At 41.4% G+C, this 18,818-nt stretch overlaps 1 protein-coding gene and 1 non-coding gene across 5 annotated transcripts in view; one reads left to right on the top strand and one right to left on the bottom strand.

Moving 5' to 3' along the window:
- Positions 1-784: 784 nt before the first annotated feature.
- Positions 785-18,818, top strand: part of TXNRD1 (thioredoxin reductase 1) — a 73,359-nt gene continuing 55,325 nt past the window's right edge. The window contains exons 1-2 of one of the 4 annotated variants that reach the window (XM_032493460.1): positions 785-806; positions 18,118-18,227. The gene's annotated coding sequence lies outside the window, so the exon portion shown is untranslated. Of the gene's footprint in view, positions 807-16,498; positions 16,781-17,878; positions 17,898-18,117; positions 18,228-18,818 lie in introns of those variants that run through there. The other 3 variants (XM_014566846.2, XM_014566845.2, XM_032493462.1) reach the window with 3 other exon arrangements.
- Positions 9,145-9,216, bottom strand: TRNAA-UGC. The gene has a single exon. It is a non-coding gene; the product is annotated as a tRNA-Ala (tRNA).

Raw genomic sequence — 18,818 nt, 5'->3', positions numbered from 1 at the left:
TGTTAGTATCTAGTATGTAAATGTCATTTTAAACTCTCTTTTACTAGTAGTTTAAAAGTTATTTAGTGGTATAAATTTGGCAAATATAACTCTTATCTTTCAAAGAAAATTTTGGGGTTTTTGCCATTAGAATTTATATAATCTAGGGAAGAATATAGCTGAGTGGTAGAGTGCTAAGCATGCACAAGGTCCTGGATTCAATCCTCAGTACCCCCTCAATAAATAAATAAACAAACAAACAAACAAACAAACCTAATTACTCCCCTCCAACCACACACAAGCAAATAAAAATTAGAATTTATATAGTCTTGCTCATATGACTTTTGTAACTGATTTGTTGGTTAAAAGTTACTTGGCCAAAAAATAAATAATACTTTAACTATTATGGGATGTGTTTTTTTTCCTCAGGGTTGCCACATAATGTTTTGGAAATATTAAGTATTCCAATACCTTTTTAAACATGGTTAATATTAAACCCACTTTATAGTAGGGTAGACTGAGTCACTAAACATGTAAAATATATTTTTTGAAGCCATACAGGTGAATCATTGAAAACAGAATAGAATCAACAGACCTCAAATACCCTTTTAAATATCCTATCAACAGGGAAAATCTTGTGGGTTACATAAAGATGAACTAGAAAATATTTAAGGAAGGCTGTTTGAGGAGGAAGGTAACAAAGGTGGGTAAGAGACTGCTGTTGGTTATAATTCTTTTCTCCTTTCTGTCTTTTAATATCTTCCAGGTAAAGAAGTTATTTAAGTCCATGTGTGTTCCTTATTTTTTACTCAAACTTGATCAAGCAGGTAAGATTCTGTTTAATATGTAAATTATATTTGCTGACTATATATTTTATTTAATCTGTTCTGCCAGGCTTTTATTTTTATTTCTTGAGATTTTTATTGCTTTTTAAGCTCTTACCAGTTGATTCTTCTTCTTGATCATTTAGACAGCACACTCCCCTAAGACTAATCATATTTACCTTTAGTCTTTACCTAGTTTATAGCCTTGGTATTATTCTGAGTTTCCTATTGTTAAAATCTTTATTTCTATTAACCTTGAGTCAAGTTACAGGTACAGTATTTGCTGGTTTTATGGTAACTATTATTTTTGTAAACTTGTCTCCTTTCTGGCAAGTCATATCAAGTAATATTTTAATTAAATATAAATTGAGATATATTTAGAAACTGTGGCAAGGACATATAAAGAGCAGGAATGACAAAGATCCATAAAAGGAGCCATTGGGAAATAGTTGTGTATGGCTGGAAATCCTAGGGAAGGAAAGGCTGGCAGAGTAAAGTGGATAGCCTCATCCTAGGACCATGAAAGATTCATCAGTCAAACATTATTAAGCATCTGATCGAGTGCCAAGCATCATCATTTCTATTGCAAAAAATGGGTCCCTCCAGGTCAGGAAACATAGAGAACTTTCATGTCTAGTAGCTTGGGGAAGCAGAGTCCTAAGCATTTATAGTCTCAGCGCAGTCCCCAAAGGAATAAAACAAAAAAGCTGGAGAGCAACATGGGAATTGGGGTAGAAGGCTCATTTCTAGAATCAGGAGGAAGGAGGTAGTTGTGGGGCAGGAAACTATTATTTGATGCTTCTAAAGAGAGATTCCTTAACACAGAACCGGATAATACCTGCCACTTTATTGAGTGCCTGCTGTTTCATAGGGACTCTGCTGGGTTTATATACCAAGTCACTAATCCTCACAAGAACTCTGAAAACAAGATATTATCTGTGTTATAGATGAGAAAATGGAGTCCCAGAGAGGTGAAATAGCTTCCCTGAAGTCATACAAGTAGATCTATAATTTGGACACAGGCCTGTCTAGTTACAAAGTCTACATTCCTTACATAATACCATGTTGTCTGTCTCTCCTAGTATGACCTTTCTATTCCTCCGTCAAGGAAGACTCTTGCCGCTAAACAACCAATAGTATGGGGAAGGAAATCCCAATAATTAAAATTTCATTTGGGCCAAAAAATGGCCTTTTAAAAATAAAAGTTTTTCTGGGAAAGTTAAGCCACTTGCAACTTGGTGTGAATTAGGGGGAGGAAAAAGTAATTGAACTAATAAGATAAAGCAAATGAACACATCCGTTAAGGATGGGAAAATTAAGGGAAGTAACATTGGAAGAGGATGGTCAGGATGAACATACTGTATTTGGGAGGCATAAGTCGGAAGGCAAGGAAGTTGGGAAAGGTGCCAAAAGGTGGATGTGAGGTCAGTAAAGGCAAGCGTCAGTACTCTAAAGTTTTAATTCTGGCAACAACGATCAGGTGGGACGCTCCTTCCCTTTGCTATGAAAGTGGCCATAGATTTGTAGATCACTGCTGGGAGCTCCCACTCACCTCTTGATAGAGTCCAGCCTAAGAAAACATGAAGTAGATGAGTTGGGATAGGTTGAAACTGTCTGTAGTTGAAGGATGGGAGCCTCTTACTAGATGAGAGAGCAGATGGTCCTCTGTGTCCTCCCTTTTTGCTTCATCACACACGAGAAGCTATCTTCTCATATCCATAGTCTGGGCAGCTTGTAGGGACAGATCAGGATTTAGAAAGTAAATCAGCAGTTCTCAGAATGTGGTCGGCAGACCCCTGGGGGTACCTGTGACCTTTGGGGGTCCTCAAGGTCAAAACTTTTTCATAATAATGTTGAGATGTTATTTATCATTTCACTGTTTTGACATTTTCATTGATGGTGCAAAGCAATGGTGGGTAAAACTGCTGGTGGCTTAGCCTGAATCAAACCAGGGCAACTAAACTATGCTAGTTTATATTATAGTCTTCACCATCACACACACAGTAAAAGAAAATGTCAGTTTTGCTTAAGACTATTTTTGATGAAGTCATAAAAATTATTAACTTTATTAAATCTCAACCCTTTGAGTACACATCTTTCTAATATTCTGCGTGATGAGGAAAGTATGTATAAAGTGTTTTGCTGCTTGAAGTACGATGGTTGTCTCAAGGAAAAGCGCTTGTGCAGTTAATAGTTTGAGTTGTAAACTGAACTAAGTGCTTTTTTCATGAAACACCATATTTACTTGAAAGTATGACTGACAGTCAAACTATGGTTATTCAGGCTTGGGTACTTGGTAGACGTTTCCCCCAAAATGAACACTTTCCTGCCACTTCAAGGAAAACAACTGACAGTGTTTGTTGCCAATGAGCTTTCACATGAAAATTAGAATTTGGAAGCTGTTATCTGCCATGTGAGCTCAATAGCTTTTCAGTAAAGACTTGTCTGATGAGGTTGGTGGTACTATTTATGAATGTAATTATAAAAACTGTTCTGAGTTGAAATATGTCAACATTTGGAAGATCTGCATAACTTAGTGAATGAATATTTTCTTGATAATCAGTGTCTGATCTTACAAAGTCATTCATGGGCGAAAGAGCCATTCAAAGTGTAGGACAGACCAATGGGTTTTAATGTGATAGAGTATAAAAACCTCATCCACATGGTTTCAGATTCCACATTGCACCTAACCTTTAATCAACTACCACTTGTTGAGTTTTGATATAGCATCAAAAAAGAATGTCCCCAATTATCTGAAAAGTCTATTAAATATTTCCCCTTTTTTCAACTGCTTGTCTTTGTGAGACTGGGTTTTCTTCATATGTTTCTAAGAAAACAACATATATCACAATAATATTGAATGCAGAAGCGGATATTAGAATCATCTTCTTTAAACCAGACACTTAAAAGAATAGCAAAAATGTGAAATAATGCCAGCCTTTTCATTTTATTTTTTTGTTTAGGAAAATACAGTTATTTTAAAGTAGGTTATGTTAACATGTAATGGGTCAGTTATTGTTAATTTTGGGAGAATTAACAAATATTTTTAAATGCCTGTTTTAATTTCTAATACAGTAAATATTGATAGCACTAACCCATATAAACAAAAGTTCTTTGGGGTCCTCAGTAATTATTTAAGAGTGTAAAGGGGTCTTGACACTAGAAGTTTGGCGCCACTTGTTCTGAGGCTAGTAGGAAGTGTGAGTGTTCATGCAAGCACTTTGGATTCTGTGAGCCTTGCTTGTCCCCAGCTTAGGAGCAACACGGTCCAACACGTGTTGGGCCTCAGGACCAGCCATATGGAAGAGATACATGATCTCGTCCCTGTCTGCAGGAAGCTTGTAGTTATGGAGCTGGAATTGCTGGTGTGAGCTCTAAGTGCTGGTTTCACGAACAGTCCTTATCTGTTTCTGCTTGGCTCCACAAAGAACCCTCCATAGGCATGCTTTTCATGCCAGTCTTGGCTCCCTAACCTTTCCAGTGCCTAGATCAGCGTAGATTCTCAAAGAGCCAGAGGGCCAACTGGTAGTCAGGGGCATTTGGTATAGAATCAGGTGGGTGCATTTATCCTATGACCATGAAGCATGATTAGTGAGTGCTTGCCATGCTAGGCTCGGTACTAGGCACTGGAAATACAGCAGAGAGCTAGACAGGTGTGCTGCCTGGTCTTACGGAGTTAACGTTTGTCTTTTCCCCAGAAAACCCCCTTTATCTTCCTTTGAAGTTGAGAGCCCGTGGCAGCCAGTGCAGTGTACCACCTAACTGGATTGGTAGTGGAGTGAGTGCCTGTGTTTGCAGTGGTATCCTCTCTCAAAGAAAATCAGGAAAGGGAGGCTATGCTGCCGGGAACCTCCCCTGCCACTCTGACATTTTCTTCTTCCTTCGTTTTGGGCTGTATTTGGAGCCTGTCTATATGAATAAAGGTTATTATTTGAGAACAACTGTCAAGATGATCTGAGGTCTATTGAGATTGGTATTGGAGAGAGGCAGGCGCTCAGGGCGGGAAGGCATGACATCAGTATCTATGTGTGGGCCATGGTGATGGTCAGAAATACTATCCTCCCTGTGCCAGAGGCTTATGCATGCTCTCCTATTTAATCTTCAGAATACCATCAGTGAGGAAGGTGGTGATGCCATCTTTGTTTAATGAGGAAGCAAGCATAGAAAAGTACTGCTATAGAAGATAGGTGGCTTCTAATGAACCCATTGGTAATTCCTGGTCCCTCCCCTCTGCTTCCTCTGATTCCCTCCTCAGAACCTTTCCTGACTCACTGAACTTGCCTTATGTCTTGTCTTAATGGTACTGATACCATGATAGGTGTTCCTGGAAGTGACCTGTGGCTATTGTAATTGGAGGTTGTGCAACCTGCCACCATGACAGCTGCATCTTAGCTCTCCCTGTGGACGAGCTGCACTCACAGGGCTGGTTGGTACATGAAGCCTCGTGTCTAGGCCTCAGTTGTCTGCCCAGGGGCTTTGATCTGAGCAACAGACAACATCAAGTTAATCATCTTAATCTGATCTGGTGGCTGCTGCCATTCTTCGACTGTCAATGTGGAAAGCAGATATAAGATCTGAGAGGACTTGTGTGACAGTTTACCAGAAGTGTGTATCTGGATGTCATGTGTTGTTACTAGCTCAGGGGTTCTGGGGTGTATCATCCTTGTCCCCTGGCTGCTTACAGAGAGCAGGCTTTAATGCCTTCAGCAGGAGGGAGAGGAACTAACATTTGAGTTATATTGGTGAACTAACATTCCCTTTTTAAAATTTTTTATTTTTTATTGAAGTGTAGTTGATTTACAATGTTCGTTTCAGGTGTATAGCAAGGTGATTCAGTTATACATATACATATATACATATACTTTCAGATTCTTTTCCATTAAATTACTATATAGAAAATAAACAACAAAGACCTACTGTATAGCACAGGGAACTAAAGTCAATTTCTAACATTCCTTTCTTATGCCAGGGTTTCACATCTCTCTCAGTTAATCCTAACAATGACCTTGTGAAGTTGCTGGATTTGATTCTGTTTTGCAGGTGAGGAAGCAGGTGCTCAGCATTTTCGTAGCTTGCTCGGGGTTGCTGTGTCAAGCCCAGGTCTATCTTGGCCCCAGTTGCCTCTTCAGGGATTGCTTTCCTTAAGAAAATAAAAGCCCCTAACAGGGAGAGGTACCCAGGCTAGCTTAGATCTCACCACTTTGGTACTGATGCTTATTCATTTAACAGATGTATTTGGGGCACCTATTTATGTGCCAAGCACTGGTAGGAGAAAAAAAGATGAAAAAGGCAGACTCTTGTTCTTTAAGCTCATTCTACTCATTTGAATCTGTCTCCCTGCTAAAGGCTGTGGGATCACAGAGTAGCCATGATAGGATGTTGGACAGGTGTTTTCCTGGCAGAAAAAGGTGGTAGGGAAGGAATTCATCATGGCTTGTTCATTGAGAGTGAATCTAGTATGCAGGGCCTGCAGAGAGAATGATGACAGATAAAAGTGGATATGTAAAGAGACTTTATCCTGTAGGAAATGGGGATCCATGGGAGGTTGTTCTGTTTATTTTATGAATGAGGCTTTTTAATTGCCAGATATACATTCTAGTAAATTATTCATTCTTTTCATTCTTTTAACAAATATTGGAAGGTCTGCTCTTATACATAAAGGATATGAGTTCTGCCTTTCATGGGGTTAAATTTTGAACAGTGTCTAATGTAACATATTGTTGATGGTTACTGTGAATAACTAACGTGTCAAAGGGGAAAATCCAAAGTCTTAACCATACTGAGGTCTTCCTAGATTTATACTATGCCTCAGGATGTAATGGTGATAAATAGTGAATATCTACCACGTTCTGAGCCCATTACATCTACTTACTCATTTAATTTCCACTGCCACATAAAGTGCAGGTAAACTGAGGCACAAAAAGGTAGCAGAACTTGCCTAAGGGCATGCCGCTTGTCAGCAGAAATGCCAGGTTAGGTGGCTTCCGTAACTATTGGGCCATACTGCTTGTCAGGAGAAAGCTAGATGAGGCTGTGGGATCAGCTCAAATATCCACAAAAGAGGAGAACTGGCCACATTTGGAGGCAGGAGGACTTAAATATTAAATTGTCCTGGATACAAGTAAGGAGAGGATATTTAAGGGATGTGGAATCCCGAAGACTGCTTGGAATTGGGATAGGTTGTGGGGCTCTAGTAAAAGTGATCTTTAGCAGAGGTAGAACCATCCTCATCCTTCTGAGGTTGCAATGAAGTCTAAGTGTAGAGAGCAGCTATGAAGAGGAGATGCAGGAGGGAAAGTAGGAGGTACCTGATGACCTTAAGCTTTAGGTGGTATGCTGGAGCTGGTCCTTACAACTTCAAGAGAGCCATGGTTAAATGGTCAGGAATTTTGCAAGCAAGTTGGTAGCTTGAAATCAGTCAAAGTGGGAGTATTTATACCACAGAAATTGGTAAATGCTGTAAATTAGGACTCCCCCCACCACTGCCACCTAAAGCTGGTTTACCTGTACACCTTAGACTCTCTTCTCATCTCCACTTCACTAACATTTGAAAGCATGCTGTAGTGCCAGTTGAATTCAAACCTCAAGTGAGTGCCTGCCTGCTATGGGAAAGGCTCTGTGCCAGGTACTAAGGATACAAATGAGTTTACTCATCTGCAGATGGAGGTAATAATACATATTCCAAAGGGTTATTAAGATGATTAATGAGAACATGTAAAGCTTCTGGCACAGAAGTGCTCAATAAGGGACAGACAGTTCTACGGGTGGCAGACATGTAAACAGACAGCTTTAATGCAGCCTGATGTAAGAAATAAAGGAGTGACTAATTCTGTGTTTGATCAGAGAAGGCTTTACAGAGATCATGGTCCCCCAAGCAGATTTCAGAGTTTTCAAGGTGGATGGTTCATGGATGAATTCTGACTTGGTTCTTGTCAGAAAATTAATGCTTTTTTTGTTTTTTTGTCCTTACAGCATGTTGCTTTTGCCTTATTTTAGCCCACACCTCACTATACATTATTGAATCACAAGACAAACAGTGGATTTGGAGATAGGCACACCTAGATTTATATCCTAACTCCAACACACCTGCTTTGTGAACTTGGGCAAGATTCTTAACTTCCTGGAATTTCTGTTTCTAATTTTATAATATGGGTGTAATTCTTGGATGATTTTGAGGATTAACTGAGAATGTAGGGGAGAGAGCCATATACTTACCTGCTTTGTGAGCCCCAAACTGAATCCAGTATACATTTATAGTTTCACTTCCCCTTGTGTTTCTGCATCTAATGCAAAAACACACCATTTCTTTCCTACTACTGTGTTTTTGTACATATTGCTGCCTCTGCTTGGAAAAATTCTTCTCAAGAGGTAGAACAGCATTGTGGTAAGAGTGGGTATCAGTCTCAGCTCTGCCAATTATTAGCTAGGTGATCATGGGCAAGATAATTATCCTCCCTATACCTCATTTTTTTTTCCCATAAAATGGGGGAAAGAATGGTATCTTAGTCATTGGATTTTGAGGATTAAATTAGGCATGTGAAGACCCAAGTTTATGCCTGGCACATAGTAAGACCTGAAAAATTCTTAGCTATGATTCCCACTCCCATTACTACTCCCTTTATTACTCCTCCAGATATGGTTCAAATATCACCTGCTTTGTGAAACCTTCCCTAATTTTCCCATGCTAATATTTGCTTCCTTCTTTGAAGCTGATGGACCAACACAGTTTGAGCACTTACTGTGTTCCGAGGCACACTCCTAGGCACGTTACAGATGTTATATTATAGATGTTATTTTATTTAGACCACCCAGTATGTCCTAATTTACTATTCCAACTACCCTCGGATTGATAAAATTCTTAAAGGTCAAATTCATTTTTATAGGAGGACTGAGATCTCTGACAGTTACCATGTAAAGACTTTTTTTCTTTCCTTTTTTTTTTTTTGCTTGCTTTTTGGTGGGGGGAGGTAATTAGGTTTACTTACTTACTTATTCTTAGAGAAAATGCTTGGGATTGAACCCAGGACCTCAAGCATGCTAGGCATGCACTCTACCACTTGAGCTATCCACCCTCCCCTCTTTCTTTTCCTCTTAGAAAAAGATGGAATCCACAGATTAACTAGTAATATCCCCATTGTACAGACTGAGTCTTTCAACAAGTGTTTATTGAGCAATTTCCAAGTGTGTGAACTGAATTAAGTGCTGGGAACACTGTGGTGAACATATATAATCCCAGTCCCTGCACACGTGTGGCTATTTACATTTAAATTAATTAAACTTAAATGAAATAAAAAACTCAGAACTGCCATATTTTCCAAGGATTAAACAAGGAGAAATCTAGTGGAGATGCTGGGGATCGAACCCAGGACCTCATACATGCAAAGCATGTGCTCTACCATTGAGCTACATCCCCAAGTGCTCTAGTTCTATCTTATTTGCTCAATAATTACATATGGTTAGTGTATATTAGGTTGAACAGTGCTAATGTAGAATATTTACATCATCACTGAAAGTTTTATTGAACTGCACTGTTCTAGAGGGGAAGGCATTGATCAAATAACCATAAATAAAAATATAACTGCCATTGTGGTAAGTACTAATCGTAGAGAATACCATGGTAACACAGGAGCATTTCATAGGGGGATTTGGTCTATGTGACCAAGACATATTTGAACCAAGATTTAATGAATAATTGGGAGTTAGCGAAGTCTGTGGTTAGGTAATTAAAGAGACTGAAAAAAGGCTAATGGCCAGGGCATAGAGAGGAGGAGAGGTTTAGGTGAGATAAAAGAGGTAGAAGGACCACAGAGGACCTTGTAAAAGAGGATGAGGAAGCTGAGGGCCTGAGTAACTTGACTCTCTAATCAGTGATAGAACCTAGATTTGACTTAAGTCTATTTTGCAAAATACGTATATTCAAATGACTTTGCCTCTGTAATGATCTCCTCTCTCTCCTTTCCTCTTTGGAAATCACCAAATTTCCCTTTACTAGATTATTTCTTCAGCATAAAAACATGCTATAATAATTTCTTTCTCAAACAAAACAAAACCATAAAACTTTCCTTGATCCTACATCTGTCTTCAGCTATTCCCCCCCCTTTTTTTTTCTGTTTTTATAGCAAAACTTGAAAGAGTTGTCTATACTTACTATCTCTATGTTCTTTTTTTTTCTGTTTCTTGTTGAACCTCCTCTGCTTAGGCTTTCTTTCCCTCTGATCATTTTCAATAAAATCAGCAGTGACTTCGATGATTCAGTCCTTATCTTGCAGGATTTCTCAGCAGCACCTGATGTAGTTGATCTTCCTCCTTTTCGGAGCACATCTTCCTTGAGACACCGTATTCTCCTGCTTTTCCTCCTACCTCCCTCCAGCTCCTTCTCAGCCTCCTTTGCTGGGCCTTCTCTTTTGCTCTTTGCCAGGTCTCAGTACTGGACCATCTTCATTTCTCTAAATATGTTAACTTACTAGGTAATTTCATCTAGTCCCATGGTGTGATGGTTAATTTTATGGTGCCCAGTTGTCTGGTCAGACACCAGTCTAGATGTTGCTGTGAAGGTTTTTGGTTTTTTGTTTTTTTGGGGTTTTTTTGGTGTGATTAATATTGAAATCAATAGACTTTGAGTAAAGAAGATTATTTTGCATAATGTGCTTCAGCCTATCAGTTGGATGGGCTTAAGAGAACAGATTGAGGTCTCCTGCAGAGGAAGGAGTAGTACCCCCAGACTTGCCTTCAGACTCAAGAGTGCAACATTAAGACTGATGGAATTTCCAGCCTGCTGGCCTGTCCTGTAGGTTTCAGACTTGCCAGCCCTCACAATCCTGTGAGCCAGTTTCTTAAAAGAAATCTCTCTCTCTTTTTTCTACACACACACACACACACACACACACACACACACACACACACACCCTATTCTATTTATCCAGAGAACCCCAACATTGTATACAATGCAATATATATGGTATTAAGTATCTTTTATATTTGACTTCCAGTTTTTATTTCTAGCCCTGCCTTCTCCCCAAATTCCAGATTTGCATACCAACTACTTACTCAACATCTCAATTTGGGTAACAGTAGGTCTCTCAAACCACACTGTGGATTTGTCCCAAACTATTGCTTTCCATCTCTCCCATCCTCATCTTTTCCCCCTGGGTGTTCCCTCTCTTCATTAAGGAGTGTCCGCATTTACCCAAACGCCAAGGCCAAAACTCTGGCGTCATCACTGATCCTTCTTTCTTTTACATCCCTCATTCTGTCCACCTGTAAAACTTATTAGCTTTTCTTCAAATGTATCTTCTTGCTTCACTAATCCAAACCTTCATCCTCTCAGCTTGGACCACCACAGTAACTTCCTACCTGGTTTGTGTTCCTCCATTCTAAGTCCCTACCCCCTTAGTCTCTTCTCCACAGAACAAAGCTCTCCTTTAAAGATTCAAACTAGATCATTTCCTGCTCCTCCCTCAAGATACTTTGGCTCCTTATCACACTTAGATCAAAATCCAAAGTCCTGATTATGGCCTTTGGGATCTGACCCCTGGCTACTCCTCTGACCTTACTACCTACCACCTTCTTCCTCACTTGCTGAGCTGTGGACACACTGGTTCCCTGGCAGATCCTTGAACAAATCAGGGGGCTCCCAGTTTAGGGCTCTAGTACTCCCTGTTTCCTCTGCTTAGAAAGATTTCCTCCTTGTAAGTCTTACTCCCTCATTTCACTGCGATCTCTGCTTAAGTGCCTTATACTTCAGTCTTTCGTGACCTCCCTACGCAACTTTATTTATCCTTTAGGAGACAAAAAGTATTTTTATTCCCCCTGTGAAGGAGAGCAATGAAATGAAGTGGTAACTACCAGGCTTGGGCACATGGGATCATGGAAGGCTTTTTTAAATGGGAAAACTATATTATGTATTATTATGGGAATGATCAAGTAGAGAACAAGAAAACTGATGATGCCAGAGAGGAAGGCTGATTTGAGGAGTGAAGTTATTGAAGACTGAGAAGGCAAAAAAAGATGAAAATCTGCACACAAGTGGAGGAGTTGGCCTTCACTGAAACAAGAGTGAAGGCAGAGAATATGGCAGCTGGGTGGTTGAGATGGAAATAGGAGGGAGTTCTGTCTAGTTGATTCCATTAAAGTAGAAAGCAGGTCATGAGCCAATGACAAGGTGTAGGAAAGTGTTGACTTAAAGAAAAACACACAACATAAGAGCTGGGCATTTAGGCAGAGTGGGTATAGCTCAGTGGTAGAGCACATGCTTAGCATGCACAAGGTCCTGGGTTCAATCGCCAGTACCTCAATTAAAAATAAAATAAAATTCCACTTCTAAGCGTTGTGAGTTTAAGTTTTATTCAGGGTCTTACTGAAGACTGTAGACTGGAGACAGCTACTCAGCTCTGAGGAGCTGCTCTGAAGAGGTAGGGGAGAGGCCAGTTTAATTATGATATATATGATTTTTTTTCTTTTTTTGGCTAGGAAATATGCACACTCAAGCATACATCTTGGTAAAAGTTTACTGCTAATCACAAAGAACCGATACCTCAAGTTAATTATTCAGTGCTTATCTAAATATGGGAAGACACAAAGATCTGGGGTCATTTTCATTCTTCCTGAGATATGCATCTAAGGGCCTGTTTATCCAAAGCACAGAGGGCCTAGTCCTGATTGCATCCTGAATTCCTCTCAGGTCAGTGAGCAACTGCATTGGATTAAGACTTAATCCTGCAGAACTGGGTGGTGTGTGTTGTGGAGGGGGAAGTTTCCCTTCCAATATATTCTGAGATTTTGTGGCTAGACTAACACTAAAATTGACACAAGACAGATTAACAGGAGGAAGAAAATTATTCTCCTGTTCTCCATTTTAATTCATGCACATTGAGATCCCATAGAAATGGGACCAAAGCAGGCAGCTTCTAGACTTTTTAGACAAAGAAACAATACATGTGTGAAGAATTGACAGGACAGAGGAACTTAGGTTTTGGGTGCCCAGTTATTGAAGCATATAAACAGAGGACATGGGGTAGTAAATTAAAGAAGCAACAAGGTTTGTCTATGTAGACTTACTGGCCCTGAGTTGCCTATCTTTTGCAATAAGGCTGTGCTACCTCCAGATGCAGGAAGTGCACCTTTCACATGAGTGACTTCTTCCCTGCTTTCAGGGAGACAGGAGGGTCAGAGTGTCCCTCTTGCACTGACCGTTTCTTAAGTAACTTTAATTCCAAGTAATCAATTTGCATTAAAGCACATTTTAGGACAGCCTAACCTGGGCCCCAACATGAGCAATGCTCTTTGTTTTTGTTTGTTCACACTGTGTTAGAGGTTTGGAAAAAGAGGAATAAGTATAAAATAGTCACTCTGGAAATTGGGAAAACAAATATACCAGAGATGCAAAGGACTGCTGGGCAGCTTTGGGGACACATTGAGGTTTGTGATCTTGACTTTAAAGTGAAATCACTTTTAATTTCTATATTTTCTCCAGCAGTGTATTCTGGCTGTAGGGTACAGAATATATAGACATCTAGGCTTATCAAAGATGTTCCTTGCTGAGGCTGGAGGGCATAGCTCACTTGGTAGAGTGCATATTTAGCATGCATGAGGTCCTAGGTTCATCTCCTGTACCTCCATTAAGTAAATAAAGCAAACTTAACTACCTCGCCTTTCAAAAAAAACCAAAGAAAACAAACCCACAAAGATGGCCCTTGCCAAGTCAGTATATAATAGGGGAGTTTGGACTTTATTTTGAGGTTCCTAGAGAGCTACTGGAGGTTTGAGCAGAGAAGATTTGGGTGTCAGAAAGGTGGTTCCAGCTTAGTATGGTGTATATGTGTCTGAGAAAGGCTTATTGAGAAACAGTAGTTTTAATGCATTAGGACCCTTGATCAAAAACGCCTTCATAGACCTGTTAATAATGTGCTTAAATGACAGCTCAGGAACATAGAGAGTCTCTCCCAACATTTTCTGCAAATTTACTATATATAACAGGTTCTCAGTGGACAAGATAAATCAAGCAAGGGTTTGCCTTCCCAAAACTCTCTTGGATTTAGATGATTTGTGATTATTTTTAGGTGTTTGGAGACACAGAAGAGGAAAAGAATGATAAACACTGGGTAGGAATCAGGACAGTCCTCCTGAGGAGGTGACATTTTAGATGAGCTTTGAAGGAGTAGGCCTTTAGCGAGGGAAGATAATTCTAGGCAGGGGGTATAGCATGAACCCAGTCAAAAGATGTAAGATGTATGACTAGAACAAATGCTGCATGATGAGAAATGGTGGGACATGAGGCTCTTCTTCCATTAACAAGCAACTATGTAGAATTAAACAGTTTTCTGTATTTCCTGACAAGGGTAAGGCATCTGGACCCTGATCTGTAGTAAGACTGGTTTGAAAGGAAAGCGAAGTTTTTTTTTTAATAGTGATTTATTTTTCAGACTTAAAAAAAAAAAACTACATGAAACTACTCTAGGGATTTGTGCTATAATCTGATCACTTCAGGATAGTGTGAAGTCAAGGAGGGGAGGGTATAGCTCAGTGGTAGAGTGCATGCCTAGCATGCCAAGGTCCTGGGTTCAATCCCCAGTACCTCTATTATAAATAAATAAACCTAATTACCTACCCCCTCCAAAAAACAAAAGAAAATGAAGTAAAGGGGCCACACCTTAAAAAAAAAAAAAAAAAGAAAGAAAAGAAAAGAAAGAATAATGTGAAGTTAAAATGCCTTACCTAGCCTTTTCTGGAATGCCATTAGAAAATATCAACTGTGGTATCACTGACCTGTCTGTCATACAAGGCTGTTAGGAGTCAATCCTTATCATTTGTTTTTAGTACATTATTTTAAGTTAAATAATTTTAAAGTCCCTCTGTATCCTAAAACATGCTTTTGAAATGTTTTTATATATTTTTAAGACTGTGGACTTATGAGCCTGGTTCCTGGATTGTTATTGTATAGGCTAAATGAAATAAGACATGTAAAATGGTTAATACAAAGCTTGGCACAGCTGCCAGGAGTAAATGCTAAGTTTTCTCCCTTAATCCCAGCTTTCTTTCCCTCACATTTTTCATTCTTCCGTCCTTAAGTCCTCTTGTTTTCTAAACACCTGTATGCTAGACCCATACTCTGTTCTAAGGACCCTGGAATAAGGTGAAGCATACACTCACATAACCACTAAACAGGGAGACTGTTAGTTTAGCGTGTTGTAGGGGAACAAAACTTGTCATCCCCAAATGTGTCTCTTTGGCTTGAGGCTTATTTGGGGCCGATTACTTTTAAGAAACAAAAGCTCAGTAAGAACTTTTTACCTTCTCCCCTTAACCTAAAGGGCCTCTTCCAGGAAGAACAGCTATCACCATAGAAAACTAAAGTATAACATGAAATAGGTGTGGTAGACCGGGGAACTCAGCAAGGCCTGTTTGATCAAAGTCCTCTTTGGATCCCATTGTCTCTGCATGGCCCAGCAAACATTCATTTATCAAACATTTGCTCACTTTCATCTTCCTGTAAATTACTTCCTCCCCTTTGAAGTCCCAAACCCTTAACTTCTCTTTCTCTCGGAAGGTATATAAGCTTCAATTGCCTAAACCTTACATTCTCATGTTGCTCCCCATGTGTGTAATTAGATTTGATTTTCTCCTATTGATGTTTCTTGCCAATTTAATTCTTAGACCAGATAGAAGAACCTAGGAGGGTAGAGAAAAGGTTTTTTTCCCTCCCCCACAGTCTGCGGGGGTGGGAGGTGTGTGTGTGTGTGTGTGTGTGTGTGTGTGTTCACACTGCACCAGGCCTGTGACTTGCACTGGGAAGGGACTCAAAGGAGCAAATCATGGCTTCTCGCTGCCTTGAGAAACCAGGAACCCTTTCGCCTGAGCATGCTTCAGTCTGGCAGTATCCAGAAAAAGAAGTGTGAAAGACATTCATTTATTTATTTATTCAGCAAATAGTCCTTGCCACCTACTAGTGCAATGTGCTGAGTAAGATGATGAATAAGAGCAGGAAAGTATGAGAGCATGTGGCTGGCTTGGTCAGCTAGCTGCAGCTATCTTGGCATGGCTGGAGTTAAACATACTCTCTGTTTTCCTTAAAACAAGTATGACAAACCAAAAATTGAGTGGGATAAGGAGGAAGTACTATGAATCGAAGTTATGTGTTGGTGAGAATTAGTCAGGATGGACTAGATGATAATTTTCAAAGCTTGATCACTTCCTTTAGGGAATCGCCAGACTGACTAATCCATTCCCTTAGGGCAGTGGGTCCTACACTGCTGTTCACTGGAATCATCTAGGGAGTTTTAAAAAACTCAGATGCCCAGGTCGCACCCAATACCAATTATATCAGAATGTCTGGGGGTGGGAGCCAGGCGTCAGTATTTTTAAAGATCCTCGCGTGATTACAATCCGTAGCAAAGTTCTGGAGTCACTGCCTGAGGGCATAGTCTATTTGTTTTTTCTTTCTTTCCCCTTTTTTAATAGTCCAGTTTTATTCAGTTAAGACACACTCTTGGTTCTGGTTCCAAACATTCCTTAAATGGTTTTTGCCCCTTTCTGGGGTTGGGGGCGCTGTGAGCAGGAAGAGGATGTGCTGTCACCCAATTAGGAGATCCCACTTTGCTAAGTCCATCAGCGTAGTTGCCAAGGCTGCACGAGGAGTGGATTTTTGCTTTGTCATTCTGACTCTGGCGGTTCGCCCGCCCATTCAGAGGAGGGCGTGGCTTCTCGTAGCCACTGGGAGCCCGCAGCCCTTTCCCCTCAGTCTGCTCCAGTCCCGCATTGCATCGGAGCTGAAGGTGGTGAGACCGCTGAAGCAGCGCCGGATTCCCGGGAGCTCGCGTTCGTGTAAGCTTCGGTTCAGTGAAAACGGAGGGAGCCCCGAGCGTTTAGGCTGTGAGCACGCTGGGGCCGAGAGCATCCGCCGGTCGGGTGCCGGTTGAACGCTGGGGACCGGGAGAGGTTTGAAGGCGTGTCTGAGCAGGGGTGAGGCTTTTCTACGGCAGGTGAGCTTCCCGGCGGCGTTTATTGTTTTGCTCGGGTCAGTGAAAGCTGAGCTGTGGTAAATGAGACCGGCCCCCTGACGGCTGGTGGTTTCCTTCCTCTAGCTCTTCTGTATAGAGACGATTTGCAGAATATCGGAGAAAATGGGGTTTTATATCATTTCCCAGTGCCCGAGTCTTGAGATGTAGGTATCAATGTGATGAAGAGATTAAAAGACTCATCATCAATGAGAGTATAACGATTTAAGGATGCCTTTCAAGGAATTTGCACACCATTGAATCCTCAGAAATCATGAGAGGTCTCCATGTGTTCAAGTGGGGAAACCAAGGCTCAGACTCATGAGACTTTCCCCAGGCTGTTAAACAAGACAGCTAAGAGGAACCGGTGCTTATCTCACTGTATCAGGCGGAACAGGGAAGGGGTTAAAGGCTATCCCACACTGCCTGGGTGGAATCCTGGCTCTGCTATTGACAATAACTAGCTGCTTGAGTTTGAGCAAGATCACTTTTCTGTGCCCCGGTTTTCCTATCTGTGAAATGGACCTGATAGGACCTACTTCAAAAGGGTAGTTTGTGAAAATAAAGTGTTAATATATGCAAAGCACTATAGAAGCATTCGCTGCTGTATTATTATTATCAAACAACTACACTTTTGAGTGCTTGTATGGATTTTGTCTGATGAATGAGCCTGATACCAGTGTAACTGGAGTCTATTTTTACTTCTCACTGACTCATTCTGTACCTGAGTTCACCCATTTGTAAAACTGGACCAGCTGCACCCGGCTTGTCATGTAAGGTGTTGATGTATTATCTTAAGGTTCTTAAATAAAAACACCCTAAGTAGGCAGAGTGTTCTTAATTTTGCCCCATGGTTTCAAATTTCAAAGAAGCACTGGAAGTTGGTTTTTGGCATTCTGTACAGATGCAGAGTTCAAAGGCAGATTAAGTTGGGAGGTGTTTTGTAAGAGCTGAGATAATTGTGCCTTAAGCTTCCTTTTAAAGTTCTGGGTCTACTGGAAAAGTAGGACGTCTATTTCAGCGAGACTAGCTCGTCTTCGAGTCGGGCCGGAACCCTGGCGTTTGTAGCCGGCCCTAGGCCCGGTTACCAGCCAGCGTGCAGGTGCGCCGGGTGGGACCCGAGCCGGTGGCGGGCCTCGGTCGAGGTCGGGGATGGGGCTGGTAGGGATGCGCTGGGCGGGCGGCGGCGGCGGCGGCGGCGCGGTCCGGTCCCCGGGGGAGTGCAGTTGGGGACGCGGAAGCCCCGCCCCGCCCCGCCGCGCACTTCCCGCCGCGGCCGCGGGCGGAAAGACTGACCGTCCCCCTCTGCTTTTGTGCCACAGAGGACGGGCGGGGCCTCGAGCGAGCGCTCTCCGAACTGACCTCCGAAACCGACGTACCCGTTGTGTTCGTGGGAAGGAGAAAGCTAGGCGGCCATGGTCCGACCCTGAAGGTGGGTAGGGGGGCCTTAACGTTTCTTTCACCCGCCGGAACTTGGGAAGGGGCTCCTCGAGCCGGTGGTCGTCTTGGGCCCTGCTATCAAATCCCGGGCAGTTGTGAGCGAACCTCCAAACGGAGCACAGCCTTAGAAAACGACGGAGAAACGCGAGGGCCAGCTCACGTGGTTATCCACGTTGGTGAGACATTTCAGAACTGGGAACCTTGCAAGGGCATATGTACCTATTGTCATCTTTTAAAATAGGTTTTAAAATTGTCCTTTTCTTTCTAGTTCCCTTCCTCTTTTCCTCCCGATAAATCTAAGTAACAAAAATTTTTAGCATCGGTGTAAACTGCTTAAAGTGAGTTTTTTAGGGAAGTATTGAGAACAGTGGCTCAGGAAGTGCTTATCTTTATCCAACTCTAGCGTCTTCCTCTTTAGTTCTCAGGGAGGGAAACCCAGAAACCCTAGGCTCGGGGGAGAGCAACCAGTAAGCTCCTAGAATGAGTTCATTTCCCTTTAGGTGTCTTTTTTCTAGCCCAGAGTTAACAGCTGGGTAGAGGGAAAGGCGAGAAAGAAATCTTTCCTCTGGCTGGTGGCGGGGGC

Source organism: Camelus ferus, chromosome 12, assembly GCF_009834535.1.
Source record: "Camelus ferus isolate YT-003-E chromosome 12, BCGSAC_Cfer_1.0, whole genome shotgun sequence".
NCBI classification, from domain to species: domain Eukaryota; kingdom Metazoa; phylum Chordata; class Mammalia; order Artiodactyla; family Camelidae; genus Camelus; species Camelus ferus.
Note: the sequence above shows the minus strand (reverse complement) of the source record. Positions and strands in the feature narration are given on the sequence as shown.